This window comes from Ornithorhynchus anatinus, chromosome 1, assembly GCF_004115215.2.
Source record: "Ornithorhynchus anatinus isolate Pmale09 chromosome 1, mOrnAna1.pri.v4, whole genome shotgun sequence".
Taxonomy (NCBI): Eukaryota; Metazoa; Chordata; class Mammalia; order Monotremata; family Ornithorhynchidae; genus Ornithorhynchus; species Ornithorhynchus anatinus.
The window spans coordinates 125,782,774-125,806,379 of NC_041728.1; the positions used below are offsets into that span (position 1 = coordinate 125,782,774).

Genomic DNA, 23,606 nt, shown 5'->3' on the forward strand with positions numbered 1-23,606 from the left:
TGACTTCATCATGTATCAACTAACAATATCCTAGGTTTAACTCTGTCATATTTGCCATGAACTGAAATAACAAGATGGACTAGGACAATTCAGGTACTACCTTTCCTCACTTCACTCTTGTTAAATTTTCAAACTCAGTTTCCTCTTGAGGATCTTGGCCACATGAGAAGTGTATGTTGATGTAAAAATCACAAACCCCAATTTTTGACACTTTAAGATGACTCATGCTGGCTGTCAGAAAAAGAAATGTGCCATTTGGTGAGTTTTCATTTTTAGAGTGTTCTGTTTTCTGCTTCTCTTTAAAGTGAAAGAAATGTGTCCAAACTGAAGTGGACAAAAAAAGTCACATTCTCAAACAGTGAGTTTTAAACTTTCCATGCCATACGTGATCATTTCAAATTCCACTACTGTGAATGATTACATAGAAGAACTTTGAGGAACATATGATCATGCATGGAGCATTAAAAATAAAATATGGAATGTGATGGCTCTTTTCAAGCAATTCTGAGAGGATCAGTGCCTTAATGACTGTTACCTTTATCCTCCTCCTCCTCCTGCTCATCATCTCCTTCATACCATTTCTGGCCAAACTCGTCCAAGTTTGCTCCCTCAAGCTGCACTTCTCCTCCAACTCCCTCCTCAACCCTCTGCTATCTGGCTTCTTCCCCTCACTCCACTGAAACTGCTCACTCCAGAGTCACCATTGACTGCCTCAATCAATCAATTAGTGGTATTTATAGAGTGCTTAGTGTGTGCAGAGCACTATAGTATGCACTCGAAATGGTACAGTGGAGTAGAATCGCCCAATTTCTGCCTTTAAGGAACTTATTACCCAGTGAGGGAGGTGGACATGAAAATACATTGCAGAGAAGGAATATAAGGATATGTACATAGATGTTGTGGGGTTGGGTATCAAAGTGCAAATCCAACAGATTTTCCTCAGAGGAGCACCATGTCCTAGTGGAAAGAGCACAAATCTGGGATTCAGAGGACCTGGTTTCTATTCTAAGCTCAGTCATATGGCTGCTGTCTGACCTTGGGCAAGTCATTTAACTTATTTTAAGGTTCCTCATTTTCCTCATTTGCAAAATTGGGAATCAATGCTTCTTCTCCCTCCTACTTAGTTTGTGAGTCCCTTGTCTGAGCTGATAAACCAATATCTACCCTAAGCGTTAAGAAGAGTTCTTGATAAATAAACAGTTAACAAGTACAACAATAATAATAATAATATTCCATTCTAATGCTCCTTGATCTCTAAGCTACCTTTGACTCTGTGGACCACCTCCTTCTCCTAGAAGCACTACCTATCCTTGGCTTCACTAACACTGTCCTCTCAATCGATCTATCACATTTATCGAGTGCTTACTTTGTGCAGAGCACTGTACTTAGTGCTTGGGAGAGTACAATATAACAAGATTATAGAATTGATAGACACATTTCCTGCCCACAGCAAGCTTGCAGCCAGAGGGGGAGGCAGACATTAATACAAATGAATGAATTACAGATGAGAAGCAGCATGGCTTAGTGGAAAGAGCCCAGGCTTGGGAATCAGAGGACATGGGTTCTAATCCTAGCTCCCCCACTTGTCTTTTCTGTGACCTTGGGCAAGTCACTTAACTACTCTGTGCCTCAGTTACCTCATCTGTAAAATGGGGATTAAGACTATGAGCCCCACGTGGGACAACCTGGTTACCTTGTATCTACCCCAGTACTTAGAACAGTGCTTGGCACCTAGTAAACTCTTAATAAATATCATAATAATAATAATAAAACATAAGTGCAGTGGGGCTGAGGGAGAGGTGAATAAAAGAGCAGATCAGGGCATTTCCTCTTATCTCTGTGACAGTTCCTTTTCTGTCTCTTTCTCCAACACCGTTTTTACCCTCTATTCCCTAACTCTGGAAATTCCTCAAGTCTCAATTCTGTATCTCCTTCATTTAGACCCACTCCCTTGGAGAACTCATTCACTTGCATAGCTTCAGCTCCCACAACTCCCATCCCTCCAGAGATGATTCCCAAAGCAAGATGTCCAGCCTTGACCTGAACCCTTCTGGAAAACTCACATTTCCTCATTCATTCATTCATTCAATCATATTTATTGAGTATTAACTGTGTATTGAACAATGTACTAAGTGCTTGGCAGAGTACAATATATCATTAGATACATTCCCTGCCCATGACGAGTTTACAGGACATATATACATGGAAATTTTGCCATCACTTCATACTTAGGTCAAAAACTGAACTCCTCATCTTCCCTCCCAAATTCTTTCCTCTCCTGAACTTTCTCATCTTGTAGAACCCCCACCATTCTCTCTTTCTCCCAAGCTTGCAATCGTGGCATTATCTTTGACTCATCTTTCTTCTGCAACCCACAGACTCAATCACTACATCTTGTCAATTATTTCTTTACATCTCTAGAATTAATCTCTTCCTCTCAATCCAAACTGTAAAAGCACTAATCATATCCCACTTTCAAAACTGTGTCAGGTTTCTCACTAACCTCCCTGCCTACAGTGTCCTTCCTCTAGTTCATACTTCACTGTACAGCCTGGGTAATTTTCTAAGCAGGTGTTCTGCTTATGTCTTCTCCAATGCTCATGAACCTTCAAAATTTGCCCATGCCACTCTTCACCATTGAAATTAAGGAACTCAATCAGGTCTCCCTCCTACTTAATCATGCTTTTCTCCCACTACATCCCATCTATTCTTGCCTCTGCTCCCATCCACCCCTTGCTCATGCCCTCCCTCTCTCCTAGACCTCTGTCCCTCCACAAAATGCCAATCTATGGATGGTCAGAAGAGATGGGGATAATTAAACAATCAGTGGTGTGTGTGGGGGGGGGGGGGTTGGATGTGGGTGCTATTTAATAAGCATTACCATCTGTTACCGATTTGTACATTCCAAGTGCTTAGTACAGTGATCTGCACATAGTAAGCACTCAAATACTATTGAATGAATGTGCAGAGCACAGTATTAAGCACGTGGGAAAGTACAATATCAGGTGTTAGACACAATCCCTATCCCCAAGGAGTTTGTGGAGTTTGCAGTCCTTATATGTCATTTTATAGTTTATATAATTATGGATTTATTTCTACAGAGTCTTTTGAAGCTCAAGGGTCTAGGCTGTGGCCCTCAAAGCCGTTTCATATATCAAGAGGAGTGCTAGAAAAAGCAAAGCTTCCTAGAAATCCCCTATGGGTAGCATTGCCTCAGTTCATTTTCTTTGAACTGGATATGTTCAGAGGACTCATAATGAGTAACAATGCATTAAGTGCTTTCCATATGCCAAGAACTGGGGTAGATCAATCAATCAATGAATGGCATTGATTGAACACTCACTCTGTGCAGACTGTAGTAAGTGCTTCAGCGAGTACATCAGAGTTGGGAGTCATCCATGCCTACAAGGTACAAGGTTTATGATACAAGATCATCATGCCTGTCCAACCACACATACCATAAAATACTTAGTCTCATTTTACAGATTACTAACCTAAAATCCTTGGAATCACTCAGTGACTTTCCCAATGCCACCCAGGAGGCCACTGATGGAAGTAGGATTTGAACAGAGGTGTACTAACCCCCAGTACTGTACTCTTTCCACTAGACCAACCCTGGAATGACAAAACCTTTCTCCCAAAATTAAAGAATGGTGAAGGCTACCTAGCCCTTACATCAAACAGAAATTCCTCATCATTTGTTAGCCCTTCCTATTTCTTCTACTTTCCTACAACAATCCAACCTGCACACTTTGCTCATCTAATGCCAACCTTCTCAATGTACCTCGATCTTATTTACCTCACTGCTGAGCTCTAGCTCACATCCGGCCTTTAGCCTGCAATGCCCTCCCTCCTCAAATCTGACAATTACTCTCCTCACTTCAAAGTCTTATTGAAAGCCCATCTCCTCCAAATGCCTTCCCTGACTAGGCCCTCATTTCCCTTTCTCCCACTATCTTCTGAGTCACCCTGACTTGCTCCCTTCATTTACACCCCCCTCCCAGCCCCACAGCACTTTAGTACATATCTGTCATTTATTTGTTTATACTGATGTCCATCTCTAAGCTCATTGTGGTCAGGGGATATGTCTATCATATAAAATATGTAATAATAATAATAATAATGATAGTATTTGTTAAGTGCTTATTATGTGCCAAGCAGTGTTCTAAGCACTGGGGTAGATACAAGGTAATCAGGTTGTCTCATGGGGTGCTCACAAGTCTTAATTCCCATTTTACAGATGAAGTAATTGTCACACAGAGAAGTTGAGTGACTTGCCCAAAGTCACAGAGCTGATAAGTGGTGGAGCCGAGATTAGACCCCATGACCTCTGATTCCCAAGCTCCTGTTCTTTCCACAGGGTTATGTCTGTTTTATATAAGTAGAGAGAAGCAGCTTGGCTTAACGAGAGAAGCAGCATGGCTTAGTGGAAAGTGCATGGGCTTGGGAGTCAGAGGTTGCGGGTCCTAATCCTGACTCTGCCCCTTATCAGCTGTGTGACTTTGGGCAAGTCACTTAACTTTCCTGTGCCTCAGTTACCTCATCTGTAAAATGGGGATTAAGACAACCCCATTTGGGACAACCTGCTTACCTCATCTCTACTCCAGTGCTTAGACCAGTGCTTGGTACATAGTAAGTGCTTAACAAATACCATTATTATTATTACTATTATATTGTTATGTTATACTCTCCCAAGCACTTAGTACAGTTCTCTGCCCAAACTAATCGCTCAATAAAGATGAGTGATTGACTGAATGAATGACTGATCAAACAGTGACCATTGTCCTCAAGTCTCAAAATTGGAATCCAACTACCCTATCCACTTTCTCTCTCCTCCCAGGGAGCACTTGTCAGTCTGAATCCATGAGTGCTAAGGGGCAGAAAAGATGTCTAAATGTTGTGGCACTAAGTCATTCCAAAAGTTAAAGAATATTTAGCTGGTGTGATGTTAAATTGCTGTTTGTTGTTTTGTTTTGCTCTTCCTGAAATGAGTGTAGTGGGGAAAACTATTTTAAATGGTTTCTACAACACATCACATTAGGTTTCGAAGTCTGAATTTATCCATAATAATTGCGTGCCATGTGAACGTTGAAAAAACACTGTTTACATAAATACAGTAAAGACTTACTTTTCCTTGCATGCGATTTACATTAATGAATATAATTTTACTAATACAGTCAAACTTTAGCATTTGCAAATGCAAAGAGCTCAAAAGAGATCAGGTGCATGAGCGTAGCAGCTGCTTAATTAAAGCAATATTTGGAATATACAACTTGTTCTCAACCCTAAATCAGCACCCTCCCATAGATACATTCTGTATAATATTTTTTATCAGTTTAATCACCAATTTAACCTTCATGCTATGTGTTTCTTATCTGAATTTGGGCTCTGGAGCAGCATTCATGTATGTAAATGGGGATTATCTTTATCTTTTCAGTGATTACCAGCTCACTGATTACCAGTGGCAGGAACGAAGGGCATTCTTATTCTTCCTTCTTCCCAACTTTAATTATTCCCAACACAGGAGTGCATTTAAAAATAATAGTAAGAAGATGACAAAATCTGTCCATGGAATGTTAATAAATTTTTGCAGCCAACATGGCAATTACTGAGTTTTCTGGTGGTTTGGGGTTTCTCCAGAGATGAAAGGAAAAAAGCCCTCTAAGTCTAAAGAGCACAGGCTGTTAATATCACAATCACACTCAAGCCAGAAGTTAAGACAACACAATCAAGCAATGGATATATGGTATTTATTGAGTGCTTTCTGTATGCAGAGCACTCTACTAAGCACTCAGGAGAGTACAATATAACAGAGTAGACAGACATGTTCCAGGCCCACAGGGAGATCACAGCCTAGAGGATTATGAGTTTAGAGGACATATAATGTAAATGGAGCAGTGTGGTGTAGTGGACAGAGCACAGGCCTGAGAGGCAGATGGTCGTGTTTTCTAATCCCGGCTCTGCTACTTGTCTGCTGTATTTCCTTGGGTAAGTTCCTTCCTTTTTCTGTGCCTCAGTTACCTCATCTGCAATACAGGATTTGGGACTGTGAGCCCCAAGTGGGACGGGGCTGTGTCCAACCTAATTTACTTGTGTCCACCCCAATGCTTAATAATGTTGGTATTTGTTAAGCGCTTACTATGTGCAAAGCACTTTCTAAATGCTGGGGTAGATAGAGGGTAATCAGGTTGTCCCATGTGAAGCTCACAGTTAATCCCCATTTTACAGATGAGGTAACTGAGGCACCGAGAAGTTAAGTGACTTGCCCACAGTCACACAGCTGACAAGTGGCAGAGCCGGGATTCCAACCCATGACCTCTGACTCTCAAGCCCGGGCTCTTTCAACTGAGCCGCGCTGCTTCTCACTGCTTAGTACAGTGCTTGGCACATATTAAGCGCTTGGCAAAATACTAGTATTATTATTACTAGTATAACACTGGAAAGGGCATTCCCTCTGGAAATCTACCTATATTCTTCTTTTACATGTAGACAAAAATCCCCAAGGTAAAATAAACATTCCTCTGGAAATGTACTTTTCTGTCTGAACTGAATCTGAGAAACTCCTAGAACAATTAGTCGTTTAGTTAGGTTAGACCTCAAGTAGTACTGTGGGTGCATTTAGCCAACATCCATAAAACAATTGAGAAATAAAAAAGCTCGTGTTAACTACTATAATTAGCTGCTCTTTGCTGTGGGTAATAACATTTTGTCAGGACAGTATGTTTCTCTACAATTTCATCTAATTTCTTCAGGCATATTCAAACTCAGTCATTAAATACTAAGTGTGCTTTCAGTTTGGGAGATGTTTTTATTTTCTATTTTAGTATCTCTTTATCGAGGGAAGAACACCAATAAAGAATAAATGTTTACTTTTATCTCCCCTACTCAAGGATGACCATGGTTTTACCATGGGAATATGAAAGAGAACTACACCAGATGGAATCTTTTGAGCAAGCATTTCCTTGATCCGACCTGAAGCAAATCTAGGTGTGATCCCTGTGATGACCCTTTTGGAAATATGCCTCTTCAGCAGGGTTTTATCATTTCTCCTCTAAACTGTGAGGACACTGTGAGCAGAGAGCATGTCTACCAACTCTATTATATTGTGCTCTCTCAAGTGCTCAATAGATGAGCAGAGAAACAGCATGGCTTAGTGGTAAGAGCACGGGCTTGGGAGTCAGAGGTCACGAGTTCTAATCCCCGCTTCACCACTTGTCTGCTGTGTGACACTTCACTTCTCTGTGCCTCAGTTCCCTCATCTGTAAAATGGGGATTAAGACTGTGAGCCCTATGTGGGACAACCTACCTTGTATCTAACCCAGGGCTTAGAACAGTGCTTAGCATATTCATTCAATAGTATTTATTGAGCGCTTACTATGTGCAGAGCACTGTACTAAGCACTTGGAATGTACAAATCAGTAACAGATAGAGAGAGTCCCTGCCCTTTGATGGGCTTACAGTCTAATCGGGGGAGACAAGAATAGCAATAAATAGAATCAAGGGGATGAACATCATTAAAACAATAGCAAATAAATAGAATCAAGGCAATGTACATCTCATTAACAAAATAAATAGGGTAATGAAAATATATAAGTTGAGCAGATGAGTACAGTGCTGAGGGGGTGGGACGGGAGAGGGGGAGGAGCAGAGGGAAAAGGGGGGGAAAGAGGGTTTGGCTGCGGAGAGGTGAAGGGGGGGGGCTGTAGAGGGAGCAGAGGAAAAAGGGGAGCTCAGTCTGGGAAGACCCCTTGGAGGACGTGAGCTTTAAGCAGGGTTTTGAAGAGAGGAAGAGAATTAGTTTGGCGGAGGTGAGGAGGGAGGGCATTCCAGGACAGCGGGAGGACGTGTCCCAGGGGTCGATGGCGGAATAGGCAAGAACAGGGGATGGTGAGGTGGGCAGCAGAGAAGAGGAGAGTGCAGGGTGGGCAGTGGAAAGAGATAAGGGAGGAGAGGTAGGAAGGGGCAAGGTGATGGAGAGCCTTGAAGCCTAGAGTGAGAAGTTTTTGTTTCGTGCGGAGGTTGATAGGCAATCACTGGAGGTTTTTAAGAAGGGAAGTGACATGCCCAGAGCGTTTCTGCAGCAAGATGAGCCAGGCAGCAGAGTGAAGAATAGACTGGAATGGGGAGAGAGAGGAGGAAGGGAGATCAGAGAGAAGGCTGACACAGTAATCTAGCTGGGATATCACGAGAGCCTATAACAGTAAGATAGCCGTTTGGGTGGAGAAGAAAGGGCTGATCTTGGCGATATTATAAAGGTGAGACCGGCAGGTTTTGGTGACAGATTGGATGTGTGGGGTGAACAAGAGAGCCGAGTCAAAGATGACACCTAGGTTGCGGGCCTGAGAGACGGGAAGGATGGTCATACCATCCACAGTGATAGGGAAGTCAGGGAGAGGACAGGGCTTCGGAGGGAAGATGAGGAAATGCTTAACAAATACCATCATTACTATTATTATGTGACTGATCGAGTCTCCAGAAGTTGTTCAGAGTGCTCAGATTTTAGGCTTACAGGCTACTCAGAGGTATGTATGTGGAACTGCCCTTCTCACCTGAAATCCATCCCAACTATAGCTTCCACTGCCCTCTAAGCAGTTTGTGATAAATGGTTAAAAACACACCACCTACTTTGCTTCAGGGAATACACAGCACTCAAGCATATATGTTTCGTAATTGTGCATCCAATTATATACTTTGATCACTCTGTGCATAAATTCGTCTATGGCTATCTCCTCCGTTAGAGTGCAAGCTTCTTGCGGACAGAGAATGTATCACTTACTTGTTTTGAATTTCCCAAACACTCTTTAGTACAGAATATTGCACCTATTGGGGACACAGTGAATCCTACTTTTTCTGAGCAAAACCTTTATCAGGAACGAGAGACAAGGAGGCAAATGATTGCAAACATTAAACTTAAGAACACAAGAAGGGCCAATATTCTTGTTTGTCCATTGTGCTCGGGACTGTGGTACTCACATTAGCCATTTTAGCAACATGTGTGTTTATGTCAATATTCCCTCAGCGCTTACACAAAAGCCCTTGTACTCTACCATTTCCTACTTTTGTTTACTTGTTTTGATGTCTGTCTCCCCACATCAAGACTGTAAGCCAATCATTGGTTAGGAATTGTCTCAGTTGCTAAATTGTACTTTCCAAGCACTTAGTACAGAGCTCTGCACACAGTAAGTGCTCAGTAAATACAATTGAAAGAATGAATTCCCCTATCCATAATTTATTTCAGTGTTTGCCTACTGCTATAGGCTGTAAACTCCTTGTGGGCAGGGATTGTATGTACATACTCTATGTTGTACTCAACCAATTGCTTGGTACAGAGCATTGCAAACAGTAAAGACTCAATAAATACCATTCATGGATTGATATGTATGCCCTAATAAATGAATTTTACTGACAATGATGTCTTCTTTGAATGTAATTTCACAGCATAACTATATAAACATTACTTCTAGCACTACTTAATTTTTTAAAATTTATTTTTATGGTTTTTGTTAAGTGCTTATAATGTGCCAGCCACTGTACTAAGTGCTGGAATAGGTACAAGCTAATCAGAATGGACACAGTCCATGTCCCACATGGGGCGAACAGTCTCAATTCCTATTTTGCAGATGAGGTACCTGAGGCCCAGAGAATCATTCTAAGATTAATTATTCTAAGGGTGCAAAGAGGGAGAAGTAATTTCTTCAACATATTTCTTCCTCTGATCACTCTGCAGGGATCTTAGGGTCCAATAAGAAATCATTACTTGGACAGGCATCAGTACCATCAGGATAAACAAAATCATAGACATATGCACATCATTAATAAAATAAATAGCGTAATGAATAATATATACAAATATACAAAAGTGCTGTGGGCTTAGCTTTGATGCCATCAAAGGCGGCTCTTCAGTCAAACCCCCTGGTCCCTGGAATGTGTTGATTTTACCCCCCAGGATGACCAAGTGTACTGGGGTGAGGGATTCTGCTCAAAAAATCCCCCTCAAACCAAGGCTGGGGTTCCAATGGATGGCTGATGCTTGTCAGACAGTCAGTCAATCATATTTATCGAGTATTTATTATGTGCAGAGAACTGAACTAAGTGCCCGGGACAGTACAGTGTAACAGTGAACAGACACATTCCCTGCCCACAACCAGCTTACAGTCTATAGGGATGTAGCTAGCTTGTATCTGGTTCACACAGCTATTTGCAGAGGGTGTGTGTGTGTGTTTGTGTGTATGTGTCTGTGTGTGAGAGAGAGAGAGAGAGAGAGAGAGAGCGAGAGAGACTCAACTTGATGAAAGGCTGAGGATGTGTATGATATTCCAGTTCCTGGATAGATACCTTCTACTTTGCTCCTAGGGATACACAGGGACTGCTCTGTTCTTTGGAAGATCTTACCCTAGATATCTGATGGATTACATATCCCTAATTTATCAATGCCTGTCTATGTGTTTTGTTTTGTTGTGTCACCCTTTTCTAGACTGTGAGTCTGTTGTTGGGTCGGGATTGTCTCTATCTGTTGCCAAATAGTACTTTCCAAGCACATAGTACAGTTCTCTGCACACAGTAAGCACTCAAGAAATGATTGAATGAATAATTCATTATTTATATTAATGTATGTTTCCTCCTCTAGACTGTAAGCTCATTGTGGGCAGGAAACGTGTACACCGACTTTGCTATATCATTCTCTCCCAAGTGCTTAATAGAGTGTTCTGCACACAGAAAGCATTCAATAAATACAATTTATTTATTGACTGATCTTCACATACATATCCAGCTGAGCCTCTTCAGTGTTGGGCTGCAAAGAACCCTGGAGTTCTCTTTGTGGGAGAAGCATGATTCAATCAATCAATCAATCAGTCAAAAGAAACAATCGGATCTATTGATTTGTGCACACCACTGAATAAGCACTTTCAGGAGTCCAGTGCAGTTAATCAATAGTATCTGTGTCTTCGGAGAACTGTACTAAGCACTTGGGAGAGAACGGTAATGTTGGTAGACATAATCCCTGTCCTCAAGGAACTCACAGTCTAGCATGGGAAACAGACATTAAAATAAATAGCACGGAAGAGAAGCAAATGAGAATGATGATACATACAATACATAAGTGTTGTGACAGGCCCTGACATCAAGAAGCTTACAATTTAGCAGGGGGATTCTCCCAGTCTAGTCTTCCTTCCCAAAGAAGGACTAAAAAGACACTTCTGTACAATTTTATACTTTTAGAGGTGATTCTCCCACCTCCAGATAATTTACCGGTACACTGGACTTGATCTGGTCCTCCTCTAGACACTAGGCTCCTTGAGGGCTGGGAAAATGTCTACCAACTCTGTTACATTGTTCTCTCCCAAGGGATTTGTACAGTGCTTTGCACACAGTAAGCTCTCAATAAGTACCATTGATTGATTCATCCGAAGAGGATTCACAGATGTGGTAACAGAGGCACAGAGAAGTTAAGTGACTTGCCCAAGGTCACCCAGAAGAAAAGAGGTGGATCCAGAATTAGCAGACAGGTCCTGTGACTTCCCGGCCAGTGCACTTTCTACTAGACCACACTGGGTGGGGGCCAAATGCCTTCTTTTTGCATGGTTAAATTATAGGCTACATCATTAAAACTCCCTTTTCCTATAATTTTCCTCACATTCAAAAAAGCAAATCTCCAGGTATTTAGGTAGCACCTTCTTGAGCTCTGAAAATAAAAATATCTTTTTAGTATGATATATATAGACTTTCACTCTTCCCCCAATAAAATGAGAAATAACAGATCGTCAAACAAAGTATGATTTAAGACTCTGCATGTGATAATTCCCGTTTTTACTGTGAGTTGACTAATACTGATCAACGCTACCTGAAAGAGTCTCACTGGTTTTTTGGAATCTATTTCAGGAATATCTTTTCAAGAGTTTTCCAGTAGCCATAAAGCTTTCTAATTTGTGCAGCTGTGAAATATTTAAGAATGTGCAAACACCCACACAAATGCATATATAGGAAGCACATCTGAATAAACAATATATACATGGTTCATAATATTTTAGACATATTTATTAGCTATACCACCACCCTCATACACACAGTACCTTTTTCTATGAAATGAGTTGGAGAGTTGGCGATTAACCAAAAATTGGGTTAGTGGAAAAGGCTCAACTGGGTAATTGACACCCAGCCAACCCCAAATTCCGGACTGTTAGCAATCAGAAAAATTGCCTTTAATGCTCCACTTCATTTTACTTGAATATAGTCCCAATGATACCATGGAATAAATAGTTATTCATACACATTATATGGATTTCCTGCTGCTTTCTGGACTATACCTGGACGTCTTGCCAACATCTCAAACTAAACATGTTCAAAACAGAACTTCTTCCCACACAAACCCTATTCTCCCCTGTCTTTTCCATCACTGTAGACCACACCATTATTCTCCCTATCTCACAAGCCCCTAAACGTGGCATTATCCTTAACTCATCTCTCCTACAACCCACACATTTAATCTGTCACCAATCTTGTTGGTTCTGCCTTCACAACATCATTAAAATCTGTTTTCCTCTTCATCCAAACCATTAATATATTTATCCAAGCACTTATCCTATCCCCCCTTGAGTACTGCATCTGCCTCTTCATTGACCTCCCTTCCTCCTGTCTCTCCCCACTCAAGTCCATACTTCACTCTGTTGCCTGAATCAGTTTTGTAAAAAAAAAAAAAAAAATCCAGTCCACATCTCCCCAATCCTCAAGTACCTCCAGGGGTTACCCCTCTACCTTCAAAGCCAAGAGAAATTTTTTACTATTAGCTTTAAGGCATTCAAATGTTTTTCTCCCTCCCATCTCACCTCACTGATTTCCTACTACAGCCCAGTCCACACATTTCCCCTTGACTCTATTTATTGCCATTGTTCTTATCTGTCTCCCCCGATTAGACTGTAAGCCCGTCAAAGGGCAGGGACTGTCTCTATCTGCTGCCGACTTGTTCATTCCAATCGCTTAGTACAGTTCTCTGCACATAGTAAGCGCTCAATAAATACTATTGAATGAATGAATGAATGAATGAACATTTGGCCCCTCTAGCACCAGCTTACTCACTGTTCCCTCATGTCGCCTATCTAGCCACGAGCCCACATCCTCCCTTTGGCCTGGAACTCCCTCCCCCTCCATACCCACCAGACCACTACTCTCCCAACATTCAAAACCTTATTGAGGTCACATTTCCTCCAAGTGGCCTTCCCCGATTTAGTCTTCTTTTCCTGGACTTGCTCTCCCTTCTGCATCATCAACACACTTGGATCTGTACCCTTTGGGCACTTGTTAGTCATCCTACCCTCAGCCCCATAGCATAATTTCTTTATATCATTGTCTGTCTCCCCAGCTAGACAAACTTTTGTCATGGTATTTCTTAAGTGCTTACTATGTGCCAGGCACTGTACTAAGTACTAGGGTAGATAAAGGATAATCAGAATGAACAAGGTCCATGTCCCACATATGGGCTTACTGTCTTAATACCAATTTTACAGATAAGGTAACTGAGACGCAGAGAAGTTAAGTGATTTCCCTAAAGTCAGCAGACAAGTGGTGGAGCCAGGATTAAAACCTAGGTCCTTCTGACTCCTAGGCCCAAGCTCTATCCACTAGGCCAAGCTACTTCTCTGTAAACTACAAGTACTGTTGATGGATCGATTGATTGATTATACATACACCAGTGTGTCAGTCAATGATATTTATTGAGTACTTACCAGGGGCAGAGCACTTTATCAAATGTGTGGGAGATTACAACAGAATAAGTAGACATGAGAATCCCAGTTTTTTACTTCTATTGTGGATTTCCCTATCTAAGTTTTAAAGCAGAGTTTTTCCTCTCTGTACCATCCAATCTGCATTTCTTTATTGTCACCTAATGTTTTATTTCCTTCTCTCAGTCCTCACTACAGCCTCTTTTCAGTCCTCCCCAAAATCTGATCCTTGCATCACCTCCATCTAATGCCCAATCACAGCAGCCTCTTCTCAATTTAGTTTGTCCTGTGCCATCCTGGGATTTAGTATGACAATTGGGTGCAGAGTCCAAGATCTAGACTGAACAACCATCACATTTGAGATACAAAAATGTACCATTTGGCACCCATGCAGAGAGGCCTAGTGGAAGGAGCCAGAGCCTTGGAATCATAGGATTTAGGTTCTAAGTCCAGCTCTGCCACTTGTGTGCCATGTGACCTTGAGCAAGTCACTTCACTTTTCTGTGCTTGTTACCTCATCTGGAAAATGGGTTTAAGACTGTGAACTCTATGTGGAACAGGTACTGTTTCCAACCTATCTTGTGTCTACCCCAGTTCTTAGTACATTGCCTGGCATAAACACTTAAAAATACCATTTAAAAAGGAGGGTGATGAGGGGACATAGTTTCTGGGACTGAGTGCCTCTCCCATCACTGACTTCCTTACTTCCGAGAAGAGTGGTTTCTACTCAGCAAACTCCCTCTCCACCAAAACTCATGCCTTTCAACTGGGAACATAGAAATGGGGCCAACATCAAAGATCCTGGTACTTTTTCTCAATACAAAGGAATCACAAGGAACCACCCGACTCCTCTAGACTGCAAGCTCATTTTGAGCTCGTGTCTAACATCCTGCTGCACTCTACTCTCCCTACTGCTTCTTACAAGGCCTTGCACACAGTAAACACTCAAGAAAGATCACTGATTGATTTGATTCCTGGTCCCCCAAGTAGGTAAACCGGCATTCAGAGTGGATCTAAGTATGCAAAATGCATCCCGTCCCTAGATGGCACTCTGCACTGCATCACCAATAAGCTTGCTGCATCCAACTGGATATTCAGCTCTGCAGCCCCAAAGAAATTGCCTCTTTTTTGAAAAAAGAGTTTAAAAAGAAAATGATTAAGAGGGAAATGAATTCCATAGATTTAATTTATATTTTATTGTGTATACTATTACCAGAGACTGTGATTTCTGCAGTTTTGAGCCGCTTGGGGAAATCCGGAGGATATATCCCTGTGGAGGGCAGATCTGAAAATCAAATAAAAATGCACAGCTAAAATGCTTTCCAAGTAGAATCTTCGGGATATAGTATTGTGAAATTGTACTTTCATTTTTTTAAAAAAATTATCATTTTAAATATTATCATTATTATTATTATCAACATCATCATCTGTGCTCACTATTTTCCAAGCACCATACTAAGCACTGGGGAAGACACAAAACCATCAGACAGGTCCCAACTATGGCTCAGTCTCAGAGGTTGGGAGAACTGGTCTATTACCCCCATTTTACAGATGAGGAAATTAGGGCACAGAGTAAGGTCGCTGTAGTCAGAGATGTGTCTGTTTTATATTGTTATATTGTACTCTCCCAAGGGCTTAGTATAGTGCTCTGCACTCAGTAAGCACTCAGTAAATACAATTGTCTGACTGATTGACAAGGGCATAGAGCAGGCAAATGGCAGAGCCTGACTCCCAGGGCCCTGCTCTTTCTAGGTATAAGATGAATTTGCCCTTGTTAAAGTGAGAAGCACAACAAGAAATTATACCTTCTTAGAAGACCTTCTTTGATCATATTCTGCCAGTTAAAATCATTGATTACAGATTACTTACCCTGTTGGTTTCCCCAGACACGATCTGATTGGTTGACACATCTGTCAATCTGTTGAAACTTCCTGATTAGTTCCCACAGGCAGGGCCTGATTGTCTGAGGAACATGGTTGGGATAGGGGGAGAGAAAACAGTGACAGATGGCATTAGCACCACATCACTTCAGGGATGGAATCCATCTATGCCCCGTCCCCATCTCCATCCCTGACTCCCTGCCACATTCGTTTCCTCCCACCAGGGGACTCTGGGATTAGTGCTTCCTCCAGGTTGGAGGCAGAGAGTAGCTGGGATCAGAGTCAGGATGGTTGCTGGCCTTGGGGATAATAATAATAATTTTGATATTTGTTAAGTATTTACTGTGTTCCAGGTACTGAACTAAGCACTGGGGTGGATACAACCAAATTGGTTAGGACACAGTCCCTGTCCCACATGGTGCTCACAGTCTCAATCCCCATTTTACAGATGAGGTAATTGAGGCACAGAGAAATGAAGTGACTTACCCAGCGTCCCACAGCAGATAAGTGGAGGAACCAGGTTTAGAACCCATGACCTTCTGACTCCCAGATCCCCAGGGTCCCACAGCAGATAAGTGGAGGAACCAGGTTTAGAACCCATGACCTTCTGACTCCCAGGTCCATGCTGGACCCTCCCTGATTTCTGGCTCTGGACTCTTACCTTTTTTCCTGATTCCTCATGATGTGGGGGAGGTGGGGAGCTGTCTGACCACTGTCTGACCATCTGACTGTTGACTCTTTTTTTCCCCCGTGAAACCCTTGGGAAATGCCAGGGTTTGAATTCCAGTTTGAATTCCAACCAGATTCGCAGCACAGTTCGGATTCAAAGCTCGCTCCTGGGGTGATCACAAGGCGGAAGCTGGCATTTACGGCAGCAGCATCAGTGTCTGGCATTTGCTGGGAATTTCAGGTTTCATAATTTAAAATGTCCTAGAATCCCTGAAGAGAACAAGATCAGGTTTATGTTGTAAAATATGCATAATGAAAACTTTGCAGTCTAACTAGGTGTGGGTGAGGAATGGAGGGAGACTGGTGGGGGTGAAGTGTTGCCATTGAAGAGAACTACACTAGGGGAGATGGGGAAAAATGGGGGATATGGTAAGGTGTGTGGGGGGAGACCAGGGGACAGAGGCAGACATGGGGTAGATGAGGTGAGGAAAAGGGAAGCAGAGGGATATGGGAGAGATGCAGTGAAATGAGGGGAGTCCAGGGAAGGCGATGGGTTATAGGAGAGTTCACTGTGAATCAAGAGAAAGGTTCTACCTTGTTTGCTTTTCCCACTGCCAACTTCCCCCTCTTGGCTAAAACAGGTGAAAACAATACTTGAAGGATTTGGGAAAGTGTTGATTCGATCCTTTACCCCAGCTTCCTTGTTGCAAGGGATTCTCCAAATAGCAGGATTGCTGTCCATAAAAACACTTTTTTTGGTGGAACCCTAGTTCCACTAGGCCAGGATTGAAAGTTTTGATGGGTGTCAGACTGAGAATAAACCCTCTGTAAATTCATTTTTTTAAGAGTCTTTCATTCTTCATTCACTCATTGACAATTATCAAGCACCCATTGTGCTCCACTATCCTGCATCTCTTCTGTCTGGAGTTTCTCTTAACCAGAGCATGTCAACTGAACTGAGGGAGGGTGTAGGGGAGTGTGGTATGGGTGTGTGTGTGTGTGTGTGTGTGTGTGTGTGTGTCTTTTCTGAGTTAGGCCAGAAATGGGGGCTTCGGGGGAAGAATAATTCCCCATCTCTTGGCTTCCTAACTGGGGTGGTGCAGAATTGATCTTTAAAAGTTTTAGGTTTGTAACTTTTTAGAATTCCCTCCATTATCTATAAATTCCATTCCAAGCAATCATTCAGGCAATCAATGGAACATATTGAGCAATTAATAAGAATACTAATGTATAATTATGGCATTTGTTAAGCACTTCCTATGTGTCAGTACTGTTCTAAACGCTGGGGTAGATACAAGGTGATCAGGTTGTCCCATGTGGGGCTCAAAGTCTCAATCCCCATTTTCAAGATGAGGTAACAGACACACAGAAGTTTAAGCAGCTTGCCCAACACCACACTGCAGGTAAATGGTGGAGCCGGGATTATAATCCATGTTCTCTGATTCCCAAGCCTGTGCTCTGCAGAGCCCTGTACTAAGTGCTTGGGAGAGTACAACACTATTGAGTTGGTAGACATGACCCCTTCCCTCAAGAACGTTCCAATTTCCCTATCTTATATCCCTTTGATCAGGGCTTTGCATGACAAAGGAAACAGGTGTTGCCCAGAAAGTTCAGATTCCCCTTGTAGCCCATGGGCTGGCTAAGGGTAGAATGAATAGAGGTAATGGGGGAGGAGGGGAAGGAGCATGCTAGGACACCGAGTTCCTGTCCATCGGTAACTGTAATTAAGCCTCTCAAATCTGTCCAGGAAGACAAGTGATTGAGCCAGCTACTTTGAAACTGTCACCCTTTCTAGCCTCTATTCTACTCCGAACTGTCTAGCTGAGTGCAAAGAATTGGCTGCTTACTGTATACCGGTCAATTAGTAGTTACTATTTTTGTCCTCCTCAAGGAGTTTACAATCTAGCAGGGGACAAAGACGACTCGACAGCACTTAATAATACTAATGACAATAAGGGGAAGTAGACATTACAGTAAATTACAGAGAGAGGAAATGAATAAGGGTTGTGCAATGTAAAATGGTGAGATTGTGTCCATGAGGGTGAATAACAGAGAAAAACCCAAAAAACTCTTAAAACTTTCACAACTGCCAACTACTAAGCAGTATGGACTAGTGGAAAGACCACAGGCTTGGGAGCCAGGAGATCTGGTTTCTAGTCCAGGCTCCTCGACTTGTCTGTTGTGTAACCTTTGGCAGCTCATTTAACTTCTTTGTGCCTCAGTCACCTCATCTGTAAAATGGGGCTTAAGACTGTGAGCCCTAGGTGGGATAGGGACTTTGTCCAACCCTATTATCTTGTATTCATTCATTCAATCATATTTTTGGAGCACTTACTGTGCGCAAAGCACTGTACTGAGCTCTTGGGAGAGTACTATACAACAACGAACAGACACATTCCCTGCCCATAGTGAGCTCGCATTCTAAAGGGGGAGACAGACATTAAAAATAAATTATAGATATATACTTATGTACTATGGGAATGGGAAGGAGGATGAACGAAGGGAGCAAGACAGGATGATGCAGAAGGGAGTGGGAGAAGAGGAGGGAAGGGATTAGTCAGGGAAGACTTCTTGGAGATGTGCCTTCAAAGAGGCGTTGAAGTGGGGGAGAGCAATTATCTGTCTGATATGAGGAAGGGGAGCATTCCAGGCCAGAGACAGGATGTGGGTGAGAGGTCAGCAGCAAGATAGATCGAGATACAGTGAGAAGATTAGCATTAAAGAAGCAAAGTGTTTGGGTTGGTTGTTGTAGGAGAGTAGTGATGTGAGGTAGGAGGGGGCAAGGTGATCGACTGCTTTAAAGCCAATGGTGAGGAGTTTTGATGTGGAGGTGGATGGACAACCACTGGAGCTTCTTGAGGAGTGACAATATGTGGTCTGAATGTTTTGGAAAAAAAAAGATCCAGGAAGCAGAGTGGAGTATGGACTGGAGTGGGAAGAGACAGGAGGCTCGGAAGCCAGCAAGGAGCCTGATACAAGAATAAAAGCAGGATAGGTTGAGTGCTCATTGTAACATAGTAGCAGTTTGGATGGAGAGGAAGGGATGGATTTTAGCGATGTAGTGAAGATAGAACGGACAGGATGTAGTGATGGCTTGAATATTAATAATGATGGCATTTGTTAAGCACTTACTATGTTCAAAGCACTAGGGCTGTGTCTACCCAAGTGCTTAATACAGTGCCTGGCTAGTGGTAGACACTTAATAAATACCATTAAAAAACTACTATTAATGTAATTAAATGTTAGGTAACATAGAGAGAACATTTTCAGGAACTTCAATCAATGGAAAAAATCATATTAATTTAAACACTAGCCCTCTAATTCAGGTTTTGGCCACTATCATTCCAATAGAGAAGGGCAATAGAGAAGCAGCGTGGCTCAGTGGAAAGAGCTCGGGCTTGGGAGTCAGAGGTCATGGGTTCGAATCCCCCCTTTGCCACTTGTCAGCTGTGTGACTGTGGGCAAGTCACTTAACTTCTCTGTGTCTCGGTTCCCTCATCTGTAAAATGGGGATTAAGACTGTGAGCCTCACGGGGGCAACCTGATTACCCTGTATCTACCCCAGTGCTTAGAACAGTGCTCTGCGCATAGTAAGCGCTTAACAAATACCAACATTATTATTCTCTTGAATAAAAGGAAGCTTTTACATTTTTTTTTTTCTAAGTTAACAGCATACTCTTCTCTTCCACCCTTCTCTGAGTAACTTAATTTCAGCACATTAGAGAATCAGCACGTAGTAAACACTTAACACATACCATAAAATAAAAAGAAGGCATCATTCATTCATTCATTCATTCAATAGTATTTATTGAGCGCTTACTATGTGCAGAGCACTGTACTAAGCGCTTGGGATGAACAAGTTGGCAACAGATAGAGACAGTCCCTGCCGTTTGACGGGCTTACAGTCTAATCGGGGGAGACGGACAGACAAGAACAATGGCACTAAACAGCGTCAAGGGGAAGAACATCTCGTAAAAACAATGGCAACTAAATAGAATCAAGGCGATGTACAATTCATTAACAAAATAAATAGGGTAACGAAAATATATACAGTTGAGCGGACGAGTACAGTGCTGTGGGGATGGGAAGGGAGAGGTGGAGGAGCAGAGGGAAAAGGGGAAAATGAGGCTTTAGCTGTGGAGAGGTAAAGGGGGGATGGCAGAGGGAGTAGAGGGGGAAGAGGAGCTCAGTCTGGGAATGCCTCTTGGAGGAGGTGATTTTTAAGTAAGGTTTTGAAGAGGGAAAGAGAATCAGTTTGGCGGAGGTGAGGAGGGAGGGCGTTCCAGGACCGCAGGAGGACGTGACCCAGGGGTCGACGGCGGGATAGGCGAGACCGAGGGACGGTGAGGAGGTGGGCGGCAGAGGAGCGGAGCATGCGGGGTGGGCGGTAGAAAGAGAGAAGGGAGGAGAGGTAGGAAGGGGCAAGGTGATGGAGAGGCTTGCTATTTTGGTAAGTGGTCCCACAGAGTTATGTACTTCTACTCTCCCCTCACAGGTGATTATGTAGCCCGGTCACAGTCCATTGAAATGACCCAGGACCACGCTGTTCATTTTCTACATTCTGACAGAAAAGTCAATTTCCACTTCAGGAATAACTCTTTTACTCTGAGAGCTGTAAGACAATAATAAGAATGCCTTGCCTAGTGAGGTTTTGAAATCTCATTTGAAGACTCTTCCAAACTGCACAATTCATTCAAGATTTAAATAAATGATCTAAAGAAACCTCTGAGGAAGTCGTGTTTGACTTCCAGAGTTAGGGTAGAAAGATTCTAGGAGCTGTCTCTTCTTCTTCAGCCCCCTGGCATCAAGTACAGGCAAGTAGAAGGTGTTCTAATCACTTAATTATGATAATGATAGGTATATTTGTTAAATGCTGTTCTTTGTGGTGGGGTATTAGTTAATAATGTAGGATGAAGGTTGGATCATAGTCTATGTACCTAGCTATCAATCAGTTAATCAATCAAGGGTGTTTAGTGAGTGCTTACTATGTGTAGAGCACTGTACTAAGCACTTGAGAAAGTACAAAACAACACAGTTGGTAGACCTGATCCCTGCCCACCCGGGGAACAGGCCTAGGGGAAGCACCATGGCCTAGTGGATAGAGCATGGGCCAGGGAGTCAGAAGGACCTGGGTTTTAATTCTGGCTCTGCCATCTGTCTGCTGTGTGACCTTGGGCAAGTCACTATACTTCTCTGTGCCTCAGTTACCTTTTCTGTAAAATGGGAATAAAGACTGTTACCCCCATGTGGGATAGAAACTGTGTCCAACCTGATTACCTAGTAACTACCGCAGCATATAGAACTGTGCTTAACACACAATAAATATTTAGAAAATACCATTATTATTATTAATATCATTATAAAATACCCATTTTGCAGTTGAGGGAATTGAGGCATTGAGAAGTTAAGTGATTTGTCCCAGGTCACCCACTGGGCAAGTGACAGAGCTAGAATTAGAACATAGGTTCTCTGACTCCTCGGCCCATGCTCTTTTCACTAGGCCACACTGTTTCTGATTGATTCACTGAGTCATTGTATCAAAGGCACCTCACACAGCAGACAAGAAGAATTTAACTTTTTTTAATCATATTCATTGATTACTATGTGCCAGGCACTTTACTAAGTGCTGGGGTAGATACAAGTTAATTAGGTTCCACATAGGACTCATAGTCTAAGTAGGAGGGAGAACATGTATTGAACCCCCATTTTTCAGATGAGGGACCTGAAGCACAGAGAAGTGAAACAACTTGCCCAAGTTCACATCACAAACAAGTTGTGGAGTCAGATTTAGAATTCAGGTCCTCTCACTCCCACGCCTGTGTCCTTTCCACTAGGCCACACTGCTTCTCCATTACCTGATTATCTTGTACCTGTTCACATGCCTAGGGTAGTGCTTGGAATTCACAAGCATTTAATAAATATCACAATTATTATTAAGGGCACATAAATTGCTCTTATGCACCTGGTAGGCATGGGGAAAGAACTATCCCCTCTGCTGGCTCCCCCAACACTTCCTGCACAGCAGCACTATGCAGTGGCCACATAGTCTGCGTTTTACCAGAACCCAGGACTCAGAAAAACAGGGCTACTGCACACTCTGGCCAAGAGAGGAGAACACCCATCCCCCATTTCCAGTTTTCCTGGATTGCAGCATCCTGAGGCGAAAGAATGAAAATTACGCTATTAGGCCCAAAATAACACAAGCTCCAAGTCTCCAAGTTGGAGAAGGTAAAACATCAGAGAGTTGCTAGTTTTCTTCACACCCAAGGGAAAACAGAGAAGATTCTGCTTTATCTCTTGTAGAGGTTTCTGTTGAAGAAGCATCACCTCTAGGGTAAGACTATATCAATCAATCGTAAGTGCTTGAGCGAGCACCGTACAACAGAATTAGCAATCACATTCCCTGCCCACAGTGAGTTTACAATCTAGAGGGGGAGACATGGGTAGGAACCTATTATGTGGCAAAAATGAGTGCACTACTCAAAAATGGCATATGATGCAGATGAAACAATTGAGGGCTCAGCAATGTTGTGTAAGGTGAGCATCCAGAAACAATCTCTTCCACAGACAATCTGCCCCTCTAATTCCACCCATTCACCTTGCAAATTGCTGACTAGAGAGAGACTCAAGCAAGAAAATATTGGTGCCTTTACCCATCACCACAGTGCAAAACAAATCGAATGCATGTTCTGTTATATATAGTCTTACCCTAGAAATGATGCTTCTCCAACAGAAACCTCCACAAGTGTGTGTCCATCATTGGAGTGGTCCCCTAAACTAAAAGTCCTAGGAACGGAGAAGATTCTGGAGAGACATCAGCCCCATCTGTCAACTCCTGGATGTCCGATCAATCCTGCTTAAAACTTCAGCTTGTCTTTGGGAATCCAGACGAGATGTTCTTCCCCTTGACTCTATTTATTGCCATTGTTCTTGTCTGTCTGTCTCCCCTGATTAGACTGTAAGCCCATCAAATGGCAGGGACTGTCTCTATCTGTTGCCGACTTGTTCATTCCAAGTGCTTAGTACAGTGCTCTGCACATAGTAAGCGCTCAATAAATACTATTGAATGAATGAATGAACAACCACTACTTTATTTTTGCAACATGGACCTGAGCGCTGTCACTGAATTTTGGTACTTAGGCAGCACAGTGACTAACAACAGCATTGGACAAAGTAGAAAATCAAATCAAGAAGGTCAACACATCTTTATGGAGTCTGTCAGACAGACTGTGTTAACACAGTGGTAATAGATTTCAGACCAAAGTCTACTGAGCTGAAGTCCTCTTTGACCTTCTCTATGGTTGTGAGAACTGGATCCTCACACAGGCAACACATTATG

General features: G+C 42.5%; 1 long non-coding RNA gene across 2 annotated transcripts in view; it reads right to left on the reverse strand.

The window, feature by feature from the left end:
- Nucleotides 1-14,886: 14,886 nt before the first annotated feature.
- Nucleotides 14,887-23,606, reverse strand: part of LOC114815210 — a 29,181-nt gene continuing 20,461 nt past the window's right edge. For both annotated transcript variants that reach the window (XR_003762981.2, XR_003762980.1), the window contains exons 2-4: nucleotides 16,260-16,537; nucleotides 15,588-15,681; nucleotides 14,887-15,003 (exon numbers count right to left, since the gene is read on the reverse strand). This is a non-coding gene — a long non-coding RNA (uncharacterized LOC114815210). The remainder of the gene's footprint in view (nucleotides 15,004-15,587; nucleotides 15,682-16,259; nucleotides 16,538-23,606) is intronic.